Source organism: Ambystoma mexicanum, chromosome 8, assembly GCF_040938575.1.
Source record: "Ambystoma mexicanum isolate Mex_15411 chromosome 8, UKY_AmexF1_1, whole genome shotgun sequence".
NCBI lineage: Eukaryota > Metazoa > Chordata > Amphibia > Caudata > Ambystomatidae > Ambystoma > Ambystoma mexicanum.
In genome coordinates, this window is record NC_090929.1 from 357,605,382 (window position 1) to 357,630,320 (window position 24,939).

The 24,939-nt window shown below is 47.9% G+C and overlaps 2 protein-coding genes across 4 annotated transcripts in view; one reads left to right on the forward strand and one right to left on the reverse strand.

Moving 5' to 3' along the window:
* The window catches only part of CDC26 (cell division cycle 26), a 53,176-nt gene extending 37,303 nt beyond the window's left edge, over nt 1–15,873 (reverse strand). Inside the window, exon 1 of one of the 2 annotated variants that reach the window (XM_069609815.1) lies at nt 15,749–15,873. The gene's annotated coding sequence lies outside the window, so the exon portion shown is untranslated. The remainder of the gene's footprint in view (nt 1–15,748) is intronic. The other variant, XM_069609816.1, reaches the window with a different exon arrangement.
* Nucleotides 15,874–15,933: 60 nt separating this feature from the next.
* The window catches only part of PRPF4 (pre-mRNA splicing tri-snRNP complex factor PRPF4), a 508,092-nt gene continuing 499,086 nt past the window's right edge, over nt 15,934–24,939 (forward strand). The window contains exons 1-3 of one of the 2 annotated variants that reach the window (XM_069609818.1): nt 15,934–16,007; nt 18,661–18,750; nt 19,084–19,161. The gene's annotated coding sequence lies outside the window, so the exon portion shown is untranslated. The remainder of the gene's footprint in view (nt 16,008–18,660; nt 18,751–19,083; nt 19,162–24,939) is intronic. The other variant, XM_069609817.1, reaches the window with a different exon arrangement.

Consider the following 24,939-nt stretch of genomic DNA (forward strand, 5'->3'; position numbering starts at 1 on the left):
CCAAGGGCATCATGGCGCTGGTTGAGGAAGCTACCAAACAGGGAGAACAGTAATAGTCAAAGAGCTAAAATAAAATAGTTTTCAGAGCTTTCCTGAAAGCCAAATGGTTAGAGGTAGACTTCAGTGGTAGTGGGAGGGTGTTCCACAGCCTGGCCGCAGCAATGGAAAAGGCTCTGCCACCGAGTCTTTCCCGGTTATACCTAGGAACCACCAAGAGGTTGGTGTTCAGGGAACGAAGATTACGTTCCGGGATATAACGGACAAATTTGGTTTGAAGAAACTCAGCACCTAGGCCCTGGATTGCTCAGTGGACAATACACAGTGACTTGAACTTAACTCGCTGGGCCACTGGGAGCCAGTGGAGTTGGCGAAGCACTGGCGAGATATGTGCTCCATAGGGAGAACCTGTGGCCAGTCTGGCTGCCAGGTTCTGCATGCGTTGGAGACGTTAGAGAAGGCCCGCCGGATGAGCGAGGTATAGGGAGTTACAATAGTCCAACCGTGAGAGGACTAATGCAGCCACCACAGGAGGGCGCATAGCCTCTGGGATCATAGGGAGGACCCTCTTAAGTACCCTAATCTGGTGGTGGGCGGATTGGCAGACCGTTGAGACCTGATTTGTCATGGACAGGGAGGTGGAAAGAATGACCCCTAAGTTCTTTACTTTGTCCACTGGGCAGGGCAGGGGGCCTAGTGAAGTAGGCCAAAAAGCAGGGGTCCATAATGATGGGCTGGGAGGACAACCCACCAGCATCACCTCAGTTTTATCGCCATTGAGCTTGAGCCAATTTTGGTCCATCCAGACACCGACTGATGTCAGGCAGTCATGAAGAGAAGCTGAGACCTTGGTATGATCCTGATCCAAACGGATCAGGATTTGAGTATCATCCGCGTAGGAATAACAATTAAGTCCATACGAGCGGATAAGGCAGACCAGTGCCCATATATAAATATTGAATAAGATAGGGGAAAGAGAGGATCCCTGGGGGACACCACAGGTGAGGGCACAAGGGACAGAGAGGAAAGGGGGCATAGCAAGGGTTTGAGTGCGGTCTGCAAGAAAAGAGGTAAACCAAACCAGGACTGATCCAGAAATCCCGATTTGTGCTAGACGTGAGAGGAGGATAGGATGGTCCACCGTATCAAATGCGGCGGACAGATCCAGCAAGATCAAAGCTCCAACTCCACCTGCGTCCGCAAGTCTGGACATATCGTCTTGCACTGAGACAAGCACACTCTCCGTCCCCCTTCCTGGCCTAAAGCCTGCCTGGGCAGGGTTAAAGATCTTAGAAGATTCCAGAAAGGAGGACAGAAGGGGCGTGACCAAAGATTCCAAGAGTTTAGACAAGAACGGGAGCAGGGATATGGGGCAAAAATTGGAAGGGATAGTGGGATCAAGAGACGGCTTCTTAAGGAGGGGAATAACCCTAGCAGATTTGAGTTCCGGCGGAACCAAACCAGACTGGCAGGAGTTATTTATAGCCACTGTGACGTCGAACAGAATGTCTGGGGCAATGGTCTTCATCATACTTGCCGGAATAGCATCCTCTGGAGAGGAGGATTTAATTTTAAGGATCGCTGCTAGAACCTCTGTCTCAGTGAATAGAGGAAAGGTAGACCAGCTGGCAGGGGGGTCAGTGAGGGTGAGTGGCACAAAGCTGGTAGTGCCGGAAGATTGCATAGCGGGAGATTTGGCGATGTTAGATCGTATCACATCGATTTTCGTGATAAAAAACGATGCCAGGTCATTGCATAGCTTTTGCGATGGTTTAACCGTAGAAGTAAGGGGTTCAGAGGAGGAGAGTGATTGGACAATAGAGAATAGTGTTTTAGGTTTACATAGAGCACTTTCAATTTTCTGAGCAAAAAAAGTGGCTTTGGCCAGTTTGACATTGGCTAAGTAGGTAGAAAGACTAAGCTTGTACAAGTCTTTAAGTAAAGGGTCATAACTAGTCCGCCATTTGCGTTCAGCTTTTCTGAGTAGCAGGCGGGTGCTTTTAAGCTGATCAGTAAACCAGGGCTGAGAGAGTAATCTCCGACTCTGGGTAAGTTTAGGTGGAGCAAAAACATTGGCGGCGGACAGCAGCAATATTGAGAGCGTAGATAAAGATACAGGTCCCAAGGAGGTGCACTTAGAGACGATACAGGCACCAAGTGCCTTGGGATCAACTGATCGCCAGGAGCGAAGTAGCGTCTTGGGGGGGGGGAGAACTTTACAAACAGGAGTGGCTAGAATGAAGGGGCATGAAATCAGATAGTGATCAGACCAGGTCACTGGCTCAATAAGGCCTTGGCCGAGTAGAATATCATTGGCAAATACCATGTCCAGAGTATTTCCATGCAGGCGAGTGAGTGCTTGGATCAAAGGACAGAAATCAAGATCAGAGAGGCTATCCAAAAGCAAGTTGAGTTCATCTGATCTTGGAGGGTTAAAATGCAGATTTAAATCACCTAATACCACGAGATTGGTATACTGCAGGTTTAGGGCAGCAATAAGGTCAGCTAAGCCCTTCCCAAAAGTTCCTATAGGGCCCGGGGGGCGGTAGACAAGCAGGAGGTGGGTGACACAAGATGTCGACAACTCGCATCGACAGAGGAGGGCTTCCATATTAAGTGTATGTGAGCAAGGTATCTGGCTAACCGTGTACTTGTCTCTAAAAATAACTGCAATGCCTCCACCGCGCTTGGGGGGCGGGCGATCATAGTGGGTGATGCGGTAATTGGGGGGGGGGGGGGCTTGCACTACCGTAGGCGCCGAGCTCGGTGTCAGCCAAGTTTCGGTTAAGCATAAGAGGGCTGGTTGCCTATTTGTTAACAGGTCCCAGATCTCCCCCGTGTGAGCTGGAAGGGACCTTGTGTTGAGCAGGCACAGAGTGGGGGTATCCAGCGTGGGCTCAATGCTATGAGTACTTCTGGTGGGGGAGGAGGTGGGCGAGGCTGTGTTGTGGTTCCAGCCAATTGGCCACCTGGTGTTGGGGTGCGCCAAAGAAGTTAAGAAATTTCTATCTAAGTATCCCTTCCAGCACGTCCCGGCACGGACGGGCACAGATGGGCACAGATGGGCTTGCCTTAAGCGCGCCTTCGGCGCGCTGGCGGCGCGCCCGCTGCGCGGGCAGCCGATCCAGCACATAAGTGCCTGATGCGGGATGAAAGCGAGGCGGGAGGCGGAGGCTGAGCCCAAGGGCAAAGAAAGAGGACTAGCGAGTCGTCTGAGCCCAAGGGATTCCCCTCAACAATGCCGGAAGGATTTAGCAATCACTCGGAACCTTCAAACATTCAGTGACTTCATGCATCCAAGCACGTTAATACACACCACTACACAGTTGTAATGACAGAAAACAACAATAAAAATAAGTAGCGCAATACTTTAAACAAAATGGTTTAAGAACCGATTTCAGGAGCTGTCCTCGAGGAGCAGCTTCCTCCTGTTGGAGGTGGAAGACTGGTCAGGGATAGAGCTGGACTGCATACACAGAGTGGGGCCAAAGAGGGGAGAGCCAGAGCCCAGACCCAGAGCTGTAGTGGTGGCCTTACAGGAGTATGGGCATCAGTCATCACAACTGCTCCCTTCACATCACTGCCAACACCCCCATCCCTTGGTCGGACCACCACTACATCCAATTCACCCTCGGAACCAAGAAAGTGGCCCTCGCCCCCCCCCCCCCACTGTGCCCAGCAACCTACGCCAGGAGCTCTCCTTCTCACAGTTGAGAATCTAGCACCCTACCTCCTCAACCCTGCACTCCAGGCCCCCTCCTCTAACAACCCCAAAACCTTAGCTGACACCTTTAAGGATATCATCACGTCAGCCGTTGACGCAATTGCTCCATTGACCCTAAAAAACGCAAAAAAAGCCAAACATGCCAACTCATGGTTCTGCAAAGAACTTCTTGAACAACGTGCGCAAAAAAGGACGGCCCTCTCTGCCTGGAAAGCCAGCCCCTCTGAGGCCACCAAATTGAAGTTCAAAACAATCTCCAAATCCTACAAGACTAACGTTACCTTAGCGAAGGCCACCTCCTTTAACACCAGGATCGCTGAAGCCAAGTCAGGGTCCAAGGAACTATTCACCATCTTTAGGGAACTGGAAAAACCATCTGCCCCCCCCCCATCAATCATCAAAGATGACAAGTGGTGTAATAGCATTCAGTCGGCCATGCTCGACAAGCTCGACACCCTCCAAACCAAAATCCGCGGCCACCAAAAAGCCCTCTCCAACATCATAGCCAAATTGCACGCTGAGCCACCCATCAAGACCAGCGCCTCCCATTTATTTGAATTCAAAGATGTCACTGAGCGAGAGGTCATCACCCTGCTCAACTCCATCAAACCCTCCAATTGCAAGGGCGACGCCTGCCCAGCTAGCCTCATCAAAGACTCAGCACCCATCCTAGCCCCCTTCCTTACAGCTTTTATCAACTCATCCTTCCAATCAGGCCTTGTCCCGTCCGGACTCAAGAAAGCTTGGGTGTGCCCACTCCTTAAAAAACCCTCACTTGACCCTACAGTCCCTGGTAATTACAGACCCATCACCACTGTACCCTTCCTGCTCAAAATGTTGGACAAAGCAGCTTACCTGCAAGTCCAGAAGTTTTTAGAGGATAACTGGCTCCTAGGCCTTCGGCAATCTGGATTCCGCCCACGGCACCACACTGAGACGGCCCTCCTAGACCTTAAGAATCAAATGGACAATCGTAGAGATGCAGGCAAACCTTCTCTCCTACTGCTCCTTGATCTATCCGCGGCCTTTGATCTTGTGGACCACAACAACTTGTGCCACCATCTAGCCACTCAAGCCAACTTCTCACCGAAAGCCTGTCAACGGATCACCTCCTTCCTCCAAGAAACGGCCATGAAAGTCTTCTTGGAGTCTGCATCCGCCACCCCGAGCCTCCTCACCTGCGGTGTTCCCCAGGGGTCCTGTATAGCACCTACGCTCTACAACCTTTTCACAAGGCCCCTGTTCAGGGTCTTGGATTCCCTTGGCATATCCTACACCAATTACGCGGATGACACACAGGTACTCATCCCACTCTCGGGTGACTACCAAGCAGACACCAACACCCTCACCACTATCTACTCCACCATCCAATCCTGGATGGCAGAAAACTGGCTCTGCCTCAATAGTGAAAAAACTGAACTCCTCCTCATAGGAGGACCGTTTACACTGGGCAACCTTGGAGACCAGTACTAGTCTTTCACCGTCACTAACATTCCTATCAAGGTCTCAAACCATGTTAAGACCCTCAGATTCTACCTTGACTCCGACCTCTCCATGGACAGACAGGTCAATGCTATCGCCAACTCTTCAGCTTATTACTCTAAAATCCTCAACGCTGCTAGGCCCTTCCTGGCCCGCCACAATTGCCTCACCATTGCCAGGGCAATTATCGGGTCAAGGCTAGACTATTGCAATGCCCTCCTCGCTGGGACCTCCAGCAAAAACATTGCCAAACTGCAGCTAGCTCAAAACAATGCGCTCAGGGCAGCCACAGGTACCACCAGAAGAGACCACATCTCTGAAATCAGAAGGCAAGCCCACTTGCTCCCTGTCAAAGAGAGAATTGTCTTTAAAACGCTTGCCCTCACCCACAAATGCCTCCACAAGCTCGCCCCGCCTTACCTGACCGACAGAATCATCAGGCACACGGCCACCAGACCCCTAAGATCGCGCTATGCCAACACGATGGTCACACCCGCTTCACGAAAGGTGCGCGCTGGAGGCTCCAGCTTCCCCACCCAAGCAGCCACACACTGGAACGCCCTACCACCTCACCTAAGACTGATTGAATCACACCTATCCTTCCGTAAGGCTATTAAAACTAGACTCTTTGTCTAAACAGAATATCTATCACGAGTTGGTTTGAACAATTCCCTGCATATTTGTTCGTTACCGTGTAACCATGAGCCCATTGGGCACCTGTCTGTAAATCTAGTCTGCTTATCATCTGTAACAGCGCCTCGATGCCTTATGGGCTGCAAGCGCACTTGATAAATGCAAATAAATAAATAAATACATAAATAAAGGAGAAGGTGCTGGCGGCTGCCAGGAGTGCCAGATCAATAAGCTACAATGGCTCGGAAATCCAACTATTACAGGACCTAGCCCAGACCACCCTGGTGAAGCGCAGGATAATGGGCCTGATGTGGTGTGCCCTAATGCCAGCAGACATACGCTATAAATGGACCTTTCTCTTCGGACTACTGTTCGAATGGGAAGGGAAACAGCATCGGGTCACCACCTGCGAGGAAGGTACAAGAGTACTGAAGATGGAGGATGAAGGGTCACCAAGGCAAGGACAAAGACTGGTGAGAGAACCGTTCAAGAGGTAAATGTGAGAGTGGACGAGGTTTTTCGACAAGGGCCTAAAGGGCCTGGTTTAGCCCCCCTGAACCACCCTAACGAGGGGGCAGGAGTAGAAGGTGTCCACACTCATCTAACTGGAGCACCACGCTGAGGGAAAAGAGGAGGTTACAGGAAGGAATGTTGTAGTCCGCCTCTGGGAGATAGTTAGGATAAAGGTACCGCGGGGAGGTGGGTGGTACAGGGCGTCTTGGTTCATCTAAATGGGTCTAGAGGGACCTGCACAGGTTTACTGTGGGTTGTTACACGGGCTCAATTCCAGAGAAGATGTGTCGGGGGAACCTAGAGGCTGGTTGAGCCCGCCCAGAGGGGGGTGTGAGGGTGAAGTGGATCCCAACGGCAGCCACTCATTAGTAAGACGACTACGGGAAAGAGAGAAGTGCTTCGGGAGACCGCCCTAAATGTCAGGTGGTTTAATTCCCTGGTTAAGAGAAGGAAGGAAGAACAGTACTTGGGATGTGGGAAGTCACAGGAATTGTAGCCCTCCAAGAAACGCACGTTCGGAGGCGAGACAGGCATAAACTGAAAATCAAGGGGTACTGCTATCTGTTCCAATCCAATGACCCAGGGAAGATGGGGGGGGGGCGTTTAACCGCTATTCGGGACAGCCCAGGCTTCCTGGTCATAGCTAGAGGAGGACACAGAGGGTAGGTCTCTGGCAGCCTCTTTCCAATGGGAGAGGAGGACATATATACTGGCAGGAATCTATGCCCCCAATACGGGGCAAGATGGGTTCTTGCGGGTGACACTGACCAAATTGGAGAATTTTGTCAAAGGGCAGATAATATTGGTAGACTACTTTAATCTGGCCTGGGATCAAAGAGAAGACAGGAACGCAAGGGTGTTCCACAACCAGGTGGCACCATCTACCTGCTTGAACGAACACAAGGCCCAAGTGGCGTTGGTAGATTGCTGGAGGAAACTGAGGGGGGACTACACATTTTATTCCCACGTTCATCGATCCTTCTCAAGGATAGATCACTCCTGGATTTCGAGGTCACTATTGAGTAGAGTCGCAGGGATAGAGCCAGGAGTGATCACCCTGTCAGACCATGCGCCCATAATGATTACTTTAAATATGGGGCAGAACGAACCAGGCCTATGGCAGTGGAAGTTCCCTAGCCACATCCTTAAGGATGGAGTCCTTTGCGAGAACATGAAGAACAAAATCTTGGATTACTTTGCACTTAACGCAACAGAGGGTTTACAAGACCAGGTGGTGTGGGATGCATTTAAGGCTACATTGAGGGGGGATCTCATCGCGAAGAAGTGCCAGAGGGACAAACAACGCAGTCTCTTACAGGAGGAATTGGAAGGTAAACTTAAACAAATAATGGCTCAAATGGCAAATAACGCTGGGAGTACGCTTCAAAGGGAAGATCGGCTGATTGGGGGCCAATTAGATGTTTTGCAGACTAGAGCTGCAGAGCGTTCATTGCTCTACCTCCAACAGAGGTATTATGTCAAAGCCAATAAGGTGGATCTCCCGTCAGCGAGGTTGATTAGGAAAAAAGAAGCATCAAGGACAGTCCTTAAAATAAAGTTGGGGGACAAGAAAGCACTGCTCTACCTGACATCATTTCGGTCTTCACAGAATATTATTCATCCCCGTACACATCGGATTCCCCTGAGGAGGGAGCCCACTGGGAATACCTGTCCGGTACCCTTTCCCTAAGATCACTCAAGAAGGGGAAGAACTTGAGGCAGACATTACTAACGAAGACGTAAGACCGGCTATAGCTGCCTTGCCATCTGGAAAGGCTCTGGGCCTGGGGGGCTTTCCAGCATGCGTCTACAAAACCTTTATAGAGGCACTGATACTGCACTTAGTCCAGCTCTTCAACTCTTTTTGGAGGTTGGGGGTGGGGGGCAGCAGAAGCCATGGTTGTGCTGCTCGCAAAGCCATGTAAGGGTGTCACTATGCGGTTCGTACCGGCCTATTACCCTTATTAATCTAGACACAAACATCTACACCAAGGTTCTGGCGTCACGCCTGGATACGCTCCTCACCAAACTGATTGATCCCGACCAGTCGGGATTTATTTAGGCATAGGCAGACCTCAGAAAACATTTGGCGTGTGTCATCTGATTGAAAAAGTAAATAAATCTAGAAGCCCTGCACATATACTAGCATTGGATACTGATAAGGCATTCGACCGGGTCGAATGGCCATTCCTCTTCCATACCATGGCGGTTATGGGATTCGGTTCTAAATTCCTTTCAATGGTAAGAGCCAACTACCAAACTCCCTCCGTGTGCCTGGCAATCAACAGGCAACTTTCCCACAGGATCACAGTCTCACAGGGCACTAAGCAGGTTTGCCTGCTCTCCCCGCTCTTATGTGCCATCCACCTGGAGCCGCTCTTGGCCAGCATTAGGGCCTCCTGAGAGATTAGGGGGGGATTCCCTGTGGGGGTGAGGAGCATAAAGTCACAGCGTTTGCTGATGACATGCTCCTCTTGATCACAGAACCAGAACTCATTTCCAGGGAGCTCACAGGAACTTCTTCTCTTTGGAGGAGGTGGCATGGTTAAAAATAAATGCCCACAAGTCAGAGTTATTAAACGTGACCGCTCCCTCAGAAAAGGTTCCGTAATTGCACGGTATAGTACCCTATAGATGGACAGAAACTAGCATTAGATATTTGAGGGTCCAGATTACTGGCTCTCTGGGTGCTCTTTACTGTGATAACTACCCGCCTTTAGCAGAAAAACTGCACCAGCTGCTGGGGGAATGGGTGCCCTTGTCAATATAATGGATGAGGAGGATAAATGCTCTTAAAATTGTGATTTTGCCAAAAGTCCTGTACTATGTCACAGCCCTGCCAGTGGGGGTTCCCCAAGGTTTCTTCCGGACCATACAAAAACATGTGGCGTCATTTATTTGGAACCGCAAGAGAACCAGGGTAGCTATGCAGATGCTAATGTCTCCCAGAAGCAAGGGAGGGCTATGAGCGCCAAACTTCTGCCCCCGTTTCCTTGCGGCTCAAATCAGAGTGAGCTGGGATTGGTTCAGGTGCGGTTGCAGGAAGGTCTGGTGTTGAATGAACAAAGCAGTGGTGGGCTCGCCGTTGGACGATGCGTTGTGGTGACCAAAGGTGGATAGACCTGCAAACATGTACCGTAGCAGGATAGGTGCCCAAGTGGAAACTCATGGTATGAGCTGGTGTGGAGGGTGAACTTGACCACCTTCCCCTTCCAGCAGACATCGCTGTTTAGGAACCCCCACTTCACTCTGGGTATGGAAAGGGGTTCCTTCAATGGGTGGAGGCGGCAGGGTGGCACAAACTAGGTGGCATGTTCTTGTGTCAGGACATTAAATCCTTTGCACAGTGCAAGCAGGACTTTGGGCTAGATGAGGGGGAGAGGTATCATTACTCAACTGAGGCACTGACTTACGAACCCAATGGTCAGGTCAGCAGCCACCAGGGATCTCACGCCCTTTGAACGGTTTGTAACAATAGACACACGGACAGGCATTTGGTAGGAACATTATATGAGATTATAGCAGAAAGGGCAAAGAGCCAGGAATGGCCCTATATGGAGCAGTGGGAAACTGCACAGGGGCAGCCGCTGGAGGTGGAACTTTGGACTCAGTTATGGGCAGATATCCCCAAGCTCACGCAGGCCATTCAGATTCAGGAGATGTGGGTTAAGATAATGGTCCAATGGCATCTCACCCCAGAACAACGACATGAATTCTAACCAACTGCGTCAGAGCTCTGCTGGAGGGTATGTGGGGGACAGGGATTATGGAAACATGGGTTAAGATAATGGTCCAATGGCATCTCACCCCAGAACAACGACATGAATTCTAACCAACTGCGTCAGAGCTCTGCTGGAGGGTATGTGGGGGACAGGGATTATGGAAACATATCTGGTGGGAATGCCCAGTCATACAGCCTTAGTGGGACATGACTGTGTAGCAATGAATAGTATTTTTGGGAGTCAGATGGCAGACAACACAAAGATGGAAATCCGGGCAATGGGCGGGTCCTGGAAAATCTACCCTCTAAAGCTTAAAGAAAAACATACATCATCCTGATAGTGGCGGCAACACTTGTGGTGGTACACAAATGTAAACAAAAAGCTCCCACAGAACACTAATGAGTTAGTAAAATCTGAAACTTTGTGGCAATGGAGTGGGTGACCTTTTCGATTCAAGGGGATCACTAAAGGTTTCTCTCAGACTGGGGCATTGTCCTGCATCCCCTGTAGTGGGACTCGCAGGCCGTATGGTGCCTGAGGAAAATGAGATTGCTGGGGCTGGAGTACTTGCTCCACTTGGGGAGAGATCCATCACAGGAAGCCGGGAGGAGATATGGCTGACGTTTTTAGGGGAGACAGGGAGTATGGTGGGGTTCTCAAACGGTGCAAGGGCCTGTACAGCGGCTGGTGAGAGAGCTGGCCACTCACAGAAACCAGGGACCGGGTGCCATCTACATAGTTTATGGACTCAGGGGCGGGTGGGTGGCTGGAAATCAGGACTGGGTGCATTGTTGGTTACATGTGTTGGGATCAAGGGGGAGAAGGTGGGGGCGAGAAAAGATGGTGACGGGGGTTACATGTGTTTTTACTGTTGAAAATGCCAATAAAATCCTTTTTTTTTTTTAAACAAGTGCATTATTACTGTGCTGCCCTCACCAGCCAAAATCAGCTCCATGCCCCAGCACGAACACACCCACACACACATTATTTGACTCAACATTCACTCGCTTATTCACACACGCAGCATTCACTCACTCATTGCATGAGAGGATCATAAGTGACCTACCCATACATTTTAGATCCCCCTGCACCTGTTCTAAATAAGCACAGGGAAATGCCCCCCCCTGTGCTTTAAAAAGTAGGCACAGGGAAATGTTTCCCCCCCCTGTGCTTTAAAAAGTGCACCTATTTTGAAAATCGTGATTTACTTGAAAATGCCCAGAACCCCCTTTCCACATTCTGCCTTGCGGAGTTGTGCATTTGGTGAGAAAAGAGCACCTCAATGTGCGCAACTATGATGCACACATTTAAATGTCCTTTGTGCACGGTTCACCAACTTCGGTGCAAGTGAAGTGAATGAGCATCCCATCAGTTGCACTAAACACGTTTTGAAAATCGTGGCATGATGGTTTATCCCTACTGATCACTTCTTTATGCTGTACGTTCATTTCAGCAAGTGTGGTTCGAGGTGTCAGAGGTGAATGAGGAATGTTTATGTTACAGGTTATTTGTACCGCACAATATCACCACCGGAGTGGTCCCCTGGCGCTCTGGTGGATCTGAAAGAAAAGGGGGGGGTAGGTTAGGATGTGTTAGTAGGACAAAGTTTGGAGAGGAGCAAGGGAGCTGTGATGTATTGTTGGCAGCTTCAGTTCGGTTAACATTGTTGGCTGAGCTTTTTGGTGTGGTATAAGGTCCTTGTCCGTCGTGTGCGGTTGTGTGAGGGTCTGTGTGGTGCGTTTGTTGTTGCGGTGTGGTGAAGTGTGTGCGGGTTGCTGCAGTTTAAGAGGCGTGGTTGTGTTTAGTAAGGGTGTGAGAGGTGTGTGAAGAGGGGTGATGTTTTTGTAGGGTTGGTTAGTAGCACTGCTGTCCCGAGAAATGCACACTCCTATTGTGTGTCTTTCTGGAGAGACAAGGTTGTCTTGCCTTCAGTGATACATTTCCGCATGATAAGGCTGTCTCATCTCTCGGTCATTATGTTAAGTTAGCTTGTCTTAATTTCTATCTTTGTTTTGGCCATCCCCTACATCCCAGTTTGTTTTTGGTGCAATCTAGTCCTCTCCGAGCAGTCTCCTTGCGACCTAGGCCCATACCAAACGCCCCGTCTGAGTGGGTAGTTGTGCCTTTTGTGTAAGGCTTGTTTGCTATTGTTCTGTCCTGATAGGGTTGCCGTTCGTACTCTGTTCCACCTAGCATTGTCTCTTGTTTTTGTCTGGGTTTCCCCATAGTCGGTTCTAGGTGTTGTCTGTGCCGTCCTCGATTCTGTCAGCCTGTTCTTTTGTATTTTCTGTTTGATTATTTCAGTTGTTTCCGTCTGGTTCTGGAGGTGTTGAAAGGGCATAAGGCATCTCAGCTCTGGGTTATGGTGGATCCTCTGGATCCACTCACCGTTAAGCAGTGGGTTTCAATGGACAATGCGGTGCTGGATCCTGTCCCGCTGGGGGAATGGCTTTAGGTGCCCAGGATGTGTATTCTAAGGGTGCTGAACCACCTGGTCCTGGAGGTCCCGTCTGTGGTCCCACTGGAGGGAGGGAAAGGACAGGTGGCCCACCACGAGGCCATCCCCTGCATTGGGAACCAAGCCCTTACGGGATGGGATAGAGGAGCCCCTGGCATTCCAAATGTGGTATGAGAAGGGTTAAGCAGGCTGGGCAAGGTGGGAGAAAGGAGCATTCATGACACTTGGGAGGTCAGAGGAGTGCCTGCAGGTGGGAAAGCTCTCGGTGTTCCGCATCTACAGTCAAAGGGAGTCTTGCTAAATTGTGGTGAAAATTTGCAGAGGGAGTTGACAGACTTTGAGAGCATCCTGATCACGAGGACAGGCACGCAGGGGCTTATTGCTAAGCTATACCAGGCTATGCTGCTGGCAGAGCCTAGGAATATGCTTTTAGTGAGGATTAAGTGGGGGCAGGACCTAGAGAATGACATTGATGATGCCCTGTGGGTGCCGATGTGTAGGAGAGTTGCATATTCAACGGCCTTCTTGCAGTACAGGCACAAGGCCCTGAAGCTGTTACATAGATGGCATTACCACCCGCTGTGTTAACTAAAATGGGCAAGAGATGTGACACCCACCCTAATGTTGGAAGTGTCATAGGACCCCGGGGGATTACAATCACATGTGGCGCGGTTGCCCTATATACTGATGGAGGTTTTAGCATGGATTAAAGGGGTTGACAGGATTAACAGAAAGCTGTCATTGTGGTTCCTCCTCTTTGGAACAGGGCTGAAAGAGGAGGAGAATCGGGTGGAGAAGGGGCACATGGGACAGGTTATGTTGGTGGCAGCGAGAAGCTGTCTAGCCCAGAGGTGGAAAAGCCTGCATCTCCCCAGAGAAAAAGAGTGGGTGGCGAAGTTTAAGGCCATTTATGAAGTGAAGTTCTTAATGCACATTTTAGATGAGGCCCGGTACAATATTGAAGGTCAATGGCTGCCCATTTTGAGATGTACAGCCGATGAGAGGCCCGACAGGGAACGCTGGGTTGTGCTTGGCGGTCCCAGCACTGTGTATAGGCACGTTATAAATGCCATCATATCAATGTCCCATTGGGGAAGAAGGATATCTGCGGATCAGAACCCCTTGAGCTTCCTCCGCAAGGAGGACAATTATCCCAGACACGCACTGTGACTCTTCTGGAGTTAACCAGTTGCTGCTGCGGGTGGTGGGAGGTTCTAGGGTAGCGAGGAGAGTTGTGGGAAACTATTGCATTACTGAAAATCTTTCAATTTGGGGGGGATACATACAAAAAAAGGAAAGTCCATTGTTGGTTGTCCTTAATCTATCTATGTCCACTTATGTATTGACCGGTCCATTTACTCCCCTCCACGACCTTGTGTCCCTCAAACTCACCCTATTGTAAGAAGTTCACTGCTTCCCATCAAATATGATATCTTATCTATTGTATGTTATTTTGTGAGGAAAAGAGCATTGTTCCTCCTACATAGAAATACATTAGCAAAGCCAATAGATGTCTGTAAACGTAGAGGAGACGCCATGTTTGTTTTATGGGAACTTTCCAAAAATATTTCATAATTACAATGCCAGACCTATTGGCTTGGTCAATTTTGTTAGCTTAAACTATTCCAAGTTTATGCTGAGAGCAATTCTACGCTAGCTCAAAAACAGGCCTCTCAGATTAACAACAATTATCTATATTTTCAACCATGATGCAGAGAATTACACCTTTTCCACTCAACATTACTTGAAAAATTAAACCTCCCACCCCCCGCACCCACCACATAGATCCTACTTGGCATACGTTAGTGGCTTTTTTTAATCCACATTTAGAGAGCATTCTTTGTCCATGAGAATAGATTAGCTCCAAAATACCACTCCTGCAGAGTTAAACATTTCTGGGAAGGCCTGCAACACTTTACCTTGGCACCAATTTTGTGGACCGTCTCCCCTCCCTGCAGATGAGACGGGCGTAGCTGAACTGAGTGCTGCAGCAGCATCTGGGTTCATCAGATCCGCTGTCCAATCGCACTTGGTCAGGGGTACAAATTCCCGAACGATTAAAACAATCTTTTTTTGCTCACACCAGGCATCAGTGAACGTGCAGAACGACTCCCATGTAGGGAATTCCCTCCCACGCAGCTCCCGAAATGGGAGCTGGACACGAAATGGGAAAGGACACGCGAGAAGGAAAGGATGCATGGGGTTTTCACTGTTTCTGCAGTCGTGTGCTTAAAACTCTCATCTCAGAACAGGTTATCATCCCATGTTCAGAACAGGTTATCATGCCATGTTCTTTCTGGAGAGGAGCGCCTGCTACCTTTTTTGAAATATTTGCAAGGAACTTGGGATTGGCCACACTGAGTTACGTGGGGGCAACCAGACGTGGACTCCCTGCTCACTGTGCTCAGAGGCACAGCTTCACCTCACTGATGAGGCCCAACAAGGCTGAAACACGTGTATGCGGTTGCTGTTGGTACTCTTTTTCAGAGAGGAATTGCCATAGCATTTCGGTGCTGGACTGCCCATGTGGGCGGGACAAAGACTGATATGAAAATGGTCATTTCCCACCTGTGAAAGGTACAGTGAGCAAAAAGCGTGTGCTGCAAACTCTCATCTCAGAACAGGTTATCATACCATGTTCTTTCTTGAGAGAGGCGCCTGCTACCTTTTTTGAAGGATTTGCTCATGAGCAGGTATTATGTGAAATACCATTCGCTCCAGAGCAGATACTGTGACTGGAATCTTTAGCCCCACAGTACTACTGTGCAGAGCAGGTGTCTGTAGTGATATTCTGTCATATGTAACGGATTAGCAGGTACTGTGTCTGGAATCGGTATTCCATATCCGGTACTGTGCCTGTAATTAAATGGTATTGATATAGCTGATGAGCAGGTACGATGGACTGTATCGGAAGTCATTAGCTCCAGCGTGTGCACTCATTCGCTCCAGCCAAAAGAGAGAAGGTAGTGTCTGCTGATATTCATCGGGGTGTTGTTTCTGTGTCTGCAGCCACTAAGCCTAGAACAGACACTGTGCCTGCAGTTATTTTATATGTAATCAGACCAGAGCAGGGTCTGTGTAGTAGCTGCACAGCATCTGCCAGCATCCCAGAACCTGAACTGTACCGCAAATGAGCTTCAGAGCAGCTATTGTAGCTACAATACCAACAACAGGCTGCCCTGTGTAATTTCCTAACTAGCTGTTATCGCATGCACTCACCTGATGCTGCCTTGAATCAGAAAACCAAAGTTTAGTAAATGGAGGACTTATATTGCTTTCTTTAGCGATCACACATTTAAAGTCCCTAAGAGACCCGATAGCATTGTGTGTTTGTTTAAAAGTTTGCCGATACTGTTTGAAATGCCTTTAAGGCGCGATGACGTTTTCTGTTTAGTCGTCTTGACGTTTACAGTAGGACGTCTACGTGCTTAGGAAGAGAATCACGGAGTAAGGAGCACTTCATGCCAAGTACGGGCAGGTATTTTTTTTTTAATTTATTGTGTAATTATATGGTGCTTATACATTTCGGAAGTGTTTCGAAGCGATATGTGTATTTAGATGTTGGTGGGTTTGTTTTCCCTATTTTGATTTTGGTTGCAGCACAGCGGATCTGTGTCTGTCTTCTTGGCTGGTATTATCCCTATCCCTGGCTCCCTCTTGCCCCAAAACTGAAGTGATTTAAGTTCCCTTGGCACGATTTCTTTAACTTTACTGCCTTTAGGAGGTGTGGGGTTCTGACTTGAACATCGCACGGAGATGTGCCCAACTTTACCACTCAGTGCTGCCAGGCAGTTCACTGAGCTGTACCGACCAGAGTCTGTTTGTACCACCAGTTGTCTTTCTTGACGATTTTTTTAAAAATGTATCTATTCTCCCCCCCACTCCCCCGCGGGCATTTCTTCCGCTGTCTGTCTGGGACTTAGTTCTTTCATTTCCCTGTGTTGTCTTACTGACTAGGTGCCTGCATGTTCATGTATACTATGCTAGTATACAGTGAAAATGCAGACGCCTATGTAGTCTTGCCAGCAAGATAACAATATTTTGCTTTAAAAATGGTCATACTGTAGGCAAAGGTCTTCAATCTATGGGGCGCATGATCCAGAACACTGGATCGTCACTTAACTGTCCATGGCGAGCTACTGCATACCTCTCAACTTGCACGCTTTTGGCGGGTGTCACCTGCCACTTAAACAGCTCTCTTACCTGCCAAGCTTGCTACACGCCCAAAGGAATCAATGGACTTTCACCCGCCAAATGTAAAATTGAGTGTGTTAACCCGCCCAAGGGCCAGGAAAGGTTGAGAGCTATGCTACTGGGCCCCCATGCAAGTTAGTGTGATGTGATGGGGGCGTGGCCATGAAACAGGAAATAAACGCAGCCTGGATGTGCGCTTTTCTGTCTTTGGGTTGCGCGTCCAGGCTGCGTTATTGCTTCCTGCTGGTGCTGCCAGCGTCTTCTTGCCAGGTAAGGGATGCCGCTTCTCTGCTCAGCCGCCAACACCGCAGTTGGAGGGGGTGCTGGGAAGCATGCGTTTCAGGCCTTTCCTGGTCCCTCTGCTTCCCTCTCCCCCTGTAGACCCACAAAGTCGAACGCGTGGTGAGAGGAGGCGAACAGGGGGGCTGGATCACTGCAATGCTGGTTCTTCAGCGCCCCTCTCACTCTGTGCCCCCACCTTGGGGGCAACGGGGAAGAGGAGGCGAGCAGTGACGGAAGCACGCATTGCCGGTGTTTTATGATTCCGGCTCCCCCATGGCAGATTGCTGGGCTCCAGCAATCTGCTGTGGGGGGAGCCGGATATCGTACAACACCGGCCTGCCTGCTTTTGGCTGCCTCTTCACCCCTTTGATCCATGGGACGGTCCAGGCCATGTCCGAGATCCGGCAACAGATGTCTAGCTGGATCTCCGGACCTGACCTGCCTCGTCCATGACCAGGCTTTACCAAGCCCCCAGCTTCGCTGAGGGAATCTGGGGGCTCGGTGACCTAATCTTCGCGCTGCTCCTTTTCCCAGCCTTCACTCGCACATTTCTTGGCTCTTTGTTTTCTTCTGTCCTGAAAGGGACACCAGGGGAATCAATGGGCCATGAACATCACCAGTTTTCTTTGAGATTATTTTTTCTTTGTCAGAGTACACATACTCTGTAATGTGTGTGCCCCTTGCTTTGTGTTTTATCATAGGTTCTATTTATGAAGATGTTATGTTTATCTAACTGGTTAATCACAAATAAATGCTTCAGTTGTGCTCACAGCAGTTATTAGGAAATTAAACTGGGTTCATGGGTGCCAACTTTTTTACTACAGAGGCAGAAACACCCCAACCCATCACTTGGCCATACACATCATTCGAAAACAAGTTTTGCATATTGTTTTAGTTTTTATTATTTTGGTTAAATTCAACAAAGAAACAACAATATATCAATACACATAATTATATTTTGCATATATAACGTCTCAGTAATGGTCTGTCAACCTGCTGAGCTACCCTGGTAGCCATCTACTATAGAGCAAGTCTATGCATCCGTTGATGTACTAAAATCCCTGCATTACCTACTGTACCAGCATTACCTACCGTACTTTAGGTGCAGCACTGCCAAGTGGAATTCATATATATCTTGCTGCTGTGGGTGCCAGGCCTTCACCTCCATGGGGCACCATATGTTGCGGAGAAGCCAGGGGCCCTCGTGTCTGGCATGGCAGCCGCGGCAGAGTCTGCTGCTACCTCAGCGCTGTGACCGAACTGCAGTGAAGCTAAATTGCTATTACTCAATGTTTCTGAAAGTTAGCTCAGAGGGTTAAGCACTACCGTGTAGATGAATAATTGGAATGCCAGGAGGCTGGACTTCTCAACTGTTCTAGGCAGAGAATACAAAGGGTAAAATAAAACTGTCTGATGCTCTTTCATTCTCTGTGACTTATGAATCACGTTTTCAGGTATGTGCTCTGATTGTTCTCTGCCAGCTGCGGTGGACTGGCCTAGAGGGAACTTTGGAGATTCCCGGTAGGACCCTGCACCCTAAGTCCCTTTTGTGTGCGGGGGAGGATGTGCACTGACTGGCAGAGTGTAGTGCACAAACATTAGTACAGTCAATCTGGTACATCTAATATTTTTTTATTGTACTTTTTCAATTGCAGAGCTTTATCATCCCATCTAGCACAGCAAAGTCCCCCAGCAGCATCGGCACTGTAAAAAACATCCTGACTCTGTAGTAGGACTTTCTGACGGTAAGAATGTCCTCCCTTTATTATTATTTTTATTTATTATTTTTTTATATATATAAACGGGTGATGGTGGGGCAATTTTGAAGCTATAGTTGGAGTCACCTATTTTTGAGGCTGTTTCTTTCTAATGTCCAGTTTGGGGCGGTACTCAAAGTTCATGTCTCGTGGGATTTGAATTTACAGTACACTGTGTACTTTCTTATGGTTTCCCAGCATTGGTCCTGCTTACTAGCTGATGCCTACACCCAAGAGCTGGTTTTAACCCTTTCTCATTTAACCTTAATTTTGAAGTCTCAGGTAGACCCATGTATCCTTGACTGTTTGTTTTCATTGCAGTATCACTCCAAGCGTTGGTGGGTCAACCTAACCACCTGTGTCCCAGCAAAAAAAATCCAGTGAAGCACTGTCACACAGGTAAGGATTTCTTTTCCCTATGTAACATTGGCTGAGTAGAAGCGCTGAAGGTTTAGGCCCTGTGCAATGTGCACCCACGTGTGCTTTTCGCTGCCAATCTGTGGCCTTGTCCAAGCCCACGCTTAAAAGAAAAAAATAATTTAGAACTAAAACTTCACGGTCTGAACAAGGAGTCTTCATAGACTTGTATCATTTATTTTTTTTATCCAACCAGAATTTCGGAGGCATTTTTTGCAGCGTTTACCCCCCCAAGCTGTTCACATGTCTCCTTTTGAGTCTTTGCATGTGGTGTTTGCCATTGTTACAGTCTTTTGGGGACTTGTATTATATTTATTTCCTAGGCTTTTCACATGGTTCGTTTTTAAATCTTTGTATGTGGTGTTTCATTTTTGAAAACTAACCAAAACTAAAGTGGGGGTTGCAATTTTTTCACAGACGGATCATTGGTACTAAGTAAAAAGATCTTTTTTACTGTACCGATGGGGGATAATTACAAAGACCGCTCTGAGACCACACAGATGTCATGACCCTTGCCCCTGGCCCTCACTGGCAAGTCAGCCTTCCAGTTAGGACCAGGTCAAAGGCCTTAAAACCTCATCCAAGACTCTCTTGGAGTCAGTCCTTTGGCGCCAGGCTCATAACCATCATGAAGACCAACATTAGAATGGGACTATTTACTTGCAACTATTTAACTTGGGGGGGTGGAGGGGGTTCAGCCAACATGGAGGCACACACATAGCTCAGTTACAAGGAACTGAGCTATGCGGTCTAGTCTTTTGGGTGTGGCAGGCCTGGGACTACTTTACCTGGACTACTTTGGGTGTGGCAGGCCTGGGACTATTTTACCTGGCCTACTTTACCTGAGACTATTTAAACCACACCCAAACAGCAGAACATGGTTTGCATTATTCTGCTGTGGGCAGCGTAACGCTCACCTTGTCCAGTTCTTTGATGCCAGCTTACCTGAAACTAAGGACCTGCATAGAGAGAAAGAACACTACGAAACTTACCTGGAACAGTAGTATCCTGTCTTCAATCCATCGCTGACTTCAGTTCCACTCACCTCAAGGTATGAACTCCATTATCCGGCACCGCATGCATCCTGGAATACCATAACCTAGAAAGAGGAGAAAGAAAGACAGCATTAGTAAGCCTTTACTCACGTTTCCTTCCGAATGAAGAAAGCCACACAATTCTTACCTGGGTAGTCATGTCCTGGTCAGTATCATTTCTGTAACATTATGGCGCTCGATGAGGAACATTGCAACCTGCAAGGAGAGAAAAGACACAGGTTAGCAATATAAAAGGCGAAACAGCGCCGCGCATTACTCACCAGACAGCATCGCGCACACCACGCTTTCGCCTACCGGCCCATGCTCATCTTCAAACTGCATGACAACACCAAAATACCTTTTCATACCTAAAAGGAAAGATGCAAGACATTATTATTCCAACTAAGAGGAACATAAGAATAGCATATAAAGACTGTAAAGCAGCAAACCTACAGAGTTGCAGCAGGCCTGGATTCCCACAGGGGGGCTTGCACCAGTGAAGTAACTTGGTCGCTGCTCGCCCCCCACATCTACGCGCCCCTGCCACGAGGAGCAGGACGGAGAATCCACCTCTTACAATATTAAGGTGAGGAGAAGGCCCAAGGGGGAGGAAGGAGTTGAGGCCAAGGGAGGTGAGAAAACATAAAGACAATCTGGTATTGAATCCAGCTCTCCTATATTGCAGACCCATCTTTAACCAGAGGCCTTACCAACAGATCTATCGTATTTGTCAGATCGCTGCCTCACACGAATGCACGGGGGGGGGAGGAGCTGACGGGTGCTGTGAGCCCCAGCGGAGTCCTCACAGTAGGCAGAGAGGTGTGTGTGTGTGTGTGTGTGTGTGTTTGTGTTTTGATGGGGGTGGTGGGTGGGGAAATTGGGAGTTAGGGAGGGTTAAATGGCCCCCCACCTTGATTACGAGTGAATATGCGGGTGGAGAAGTAGGGGTGGGGGGCAGTATGATATTTCCACATTTTAAAGCCAATACAAAAAAAAATCATAGAACCGGATCATTTCCTATTGCCCAAAGATGGTAGGAAAAAGCAGAAGGAGAGGTGGAAACAGACAAAAGAAATGCAAAAACGCAGAAATAGCAGTTTACCCTACTGTTGGATGAGGCCACAGACATTTCAAAAGATTTGATTGCTTCTGTGAGGTACTGCCATGGAAACGGAATATTGGAGGATTTCTTCTTTTTTCAATTTTTTTTATTTACGAGATTATAATCATCGAAAGCGATTTTTTACAATTGTCTAAAAGAGGGGGAAAAAATAAGTTTGTAGAAAAATCATTTTCAATAGTGTCCAAGTAAATCCATAGTTACATTACTTTCCATTTCTCCATGACCACAAGTTTCCGCGCTGCAGAGCCGGCAAACATCTGATCCAAGATCTTTACCGTGGCTATTGCCCATGAGGGTCTATCTCCTCCGATTAGGCGAGCCCACCAAAGTTCTTCAGCTATGTGTCCCTTAGCCAGGTAATGGGTCAAGTAAAGTGATCTAAAGTGCCTTGTGCCCGGGCAAGTTAAGAGAAGATGTCGAATTGTTTCAATCGTCGATGATGTTTCACAGAAGCGACAATTTTTTGTGCCTGAAGACCCTCTTATATTCATTATCTCGTTTGACGGCAAGCTGTGCCCGTAAGAGAGTAGATCTCAATTTTTTTTTTTATTGGGGTGCATTTCTAAAAATGGCTGAATTTCATTTAACTTTCTCACAGTTGGAGGCAGATGCAATGTCAATTTATATTTCAAAGCTTTTTGTAAGATTGAAATCCAGTTGGTCTCATCTAATCTTCTTTTCGTCTTTGTCGGGTTCTGAAGGAGCTCTTCTATGGAGCTGCCACATGCCGCCAGGTTTTCTTGGAGGATTTCTTATTTTTTAAACCAATTCAGGGCAGAGAAACTGCATCTGTAGTCTTTGACATTGGTAACTACTTCCTAAATTCTCCTGCCTAAAGTAGGAGGTGTGTGTTGGTATTTACATGGAGGGTGCTCCTTTAATGTGTGGTGCTAGAGTTGGGTTAAAAGCAAATGTGTTGGCAGTAGCTCCACATATATTGTGGACACACTGCTTGATACACCTGGAAGCTTTGCCTGTGCGTACTATGGGGAATGGACTCTCAGAGGTGCTGACTTCTGTTGTAAAGATTGTGTACATTTTATTAAGATGCACCCCACAAGAGCCTGTGTGTTTGCCACATTGTGTGCAGAAATGGGAGCTGAACATGATACTTTGTTTCACATGGAGGTCAGGTGGCTCTCCAGGGGAAATGTTTTAAATCACATTTAGGAACTTAAGAACTCAGGAACAAAGTGAGACACTTCCTCCTGGGTTTAGACCAGACGAAAGAAGAGCCTCTGTGATTCACACTGGCAGAAGCTGGACCTTTGGATGAGGAGGAGGGTCGATGTCTGCATTCCGATGTGTTTCCATTAATAGCAGGTGCTCTTGAGGAGACTGGAGTATGCTGTTTCATGTGTTGCTGAACTAATTGGAAACCATCTCGGAACCAGTCTCAAATTACTTTCCAGAGGACAATTATAACATCAATGTGGTGCAGCCTTTCTTAGCAGATGTAGGGGCCCACCTGACAATAAACCTCGAGGAGGAACCAATGGAGCGTGAAAGTGACCGCCTCCTGGAAAGACAATTCCCCCAAAAATATTTTGGGTGGAATTTGTCAAAAGGCAGAGTTTCAATTTCCATACAAATGTGCAGTAAATGTACTGTTACCTTTCAGCACCTCGGACCTTTGCGAGATTGGATTCTCAGCTATTGCAGCCCTAAAGCCTAACTATCGGTCAAAGCTGGAAGAAAGCCTGTGGTTGGCTATTGCAAACATTGAACATCATAGTGGCAGGCCCACCCTTCACACCAGTTCTCCAGTATGCCACTGTCCAACTTGCAAGTGACTTGCATTGATAGTAATCTGAAAGTTGTACTTAAGAAACAAATTGTTACATGTCGAAAGGAAATACATATCTAACACTACTTTTAGTCAAGACCTCTGTAGCAAATAGTTCTGAATGCTGTTTACAAATATTTGCCCTCTAGTCTAATTTGAGTTATTGCAAGCAATGATTGGTGTTTGGCACCCACACCGCCATTCTAAACCAGCGTGCGATAACCGGTTGCAGCTGATAAATTTTGGAGTTCATGTGTACAGGGGGCCCAAGCCAGGTACATTTTTCTTAGGGGGGATCGAGGGTCAGCATTTGTTTGAAGACCAGTGACCATCCTGTTACCAAGAAAATAGTTTTAAAAAAACAAGAATTTAAAAATGGCAAAGAACCTATTTGTGATCTTGTTGGCACAAGCATAACATATGTTAACATATATATTTTGATTGCTGGTTTGGAAGAGCATTTGGACCCTCCATGGTCCCTAGCGGACAGTGCACGTGTGGATTTGAATGGCGGAAGCTTAATGTACTAAATAAACCTTTGCAAAATCCCTGGTTGCTTTTTTTACTTTGATAGTGGTCCATTATTCACATGCTTGCGGTACCCTTGTGTGCGACATTGGTATGTGTACGGTGCATATACCACTCGTACACATGACCACACCTTCAGTGGGTACGAATGAAATAATTCCAGTGCTTGCATGGGCCCATCGATACTCAGATTTGACTTGAGTTGTCTGCTTAAGAACATTGCAGTGTCGCGTAGCCCCTGTGATAATTTGTCTATATATATATATATATATATATATATATATATATATATATATATATATATATATATATATATATATGTACTTGTAACTGAAATTCAGTCTTTATTGACTTACTAAAAAAAAAAAAATAAGAAAAGGAAGAATTCAGTTCAATCCAAATTAAAGAGTCCTTGCCAGGGCTTCTTCTCTGTTTTCTCCTTGGGCATTGAATTTGGCTCTTCTCGCTTGGCCTGGATTGTGTAGGAAGTAAGGTCTGTTCTTCAGCCTCTGGCTTCTAGTCCTCGTAAGCCCACAGGCTACCCGCAGCTCCTGCCTCCACGTCTGTCTGTCTCTGCAACACAAATGAGAATGATCCGTCAGTCCATTCTCCTGTGTGTGTTTAAATATGCAGGGTTTAATTAGCCAATCAGAGAAGTTTGTGTCATGCAGGCTATAAATGCCCCGCCCCTTTTTCCCTGGGCCGAAGCCGACAGCAATGGCTCCCTGTTCCCGCCGTCTGTCACACTCATTTCCCCGTCTGGGACTTCATATGGCAGGTACGTGTGTTGGGCCTGATCTTTTACACATTTTGTCGATGGATCGTGTGGTCTGACTCGATTGCCTAAAATGAACCCGTTAGGCATTGGGTTTCTTGTGTTTCTTTCTCGCGGAAAACCGCCACCTCTATAATACATTGGGGCCGCCGGCCCTCCATCCGTCGAGATCTGGGTTGACCCGCTGCAGCGCTGTTTCTTTACCGCCTTGCTGCAAAGCAGCGTTTCGGCTTCTTTTCCCGGTGACTGGCCAAAATTCGATTTGGCAGAGCACTTGTAGAGTGGCGGGGCAGCCGGCTCTCTATAGCCCAGTGTCTTTGCTGCCCCGCGGCAATGCAGCGTTTCTGCCTCTGGCGACTGACTGCATTTTGTATCGGCGGAGGACATGGAGACATAGAGTTGCTGTTTGATTTGGGAAATGTTTTATTCAAGCCGTTGTGTCACCACCATACCCCTGGGATTCCTACATTGAACATTATTGGCTCTTCCACATCCGGCCCCTGTTTGGTCTGTG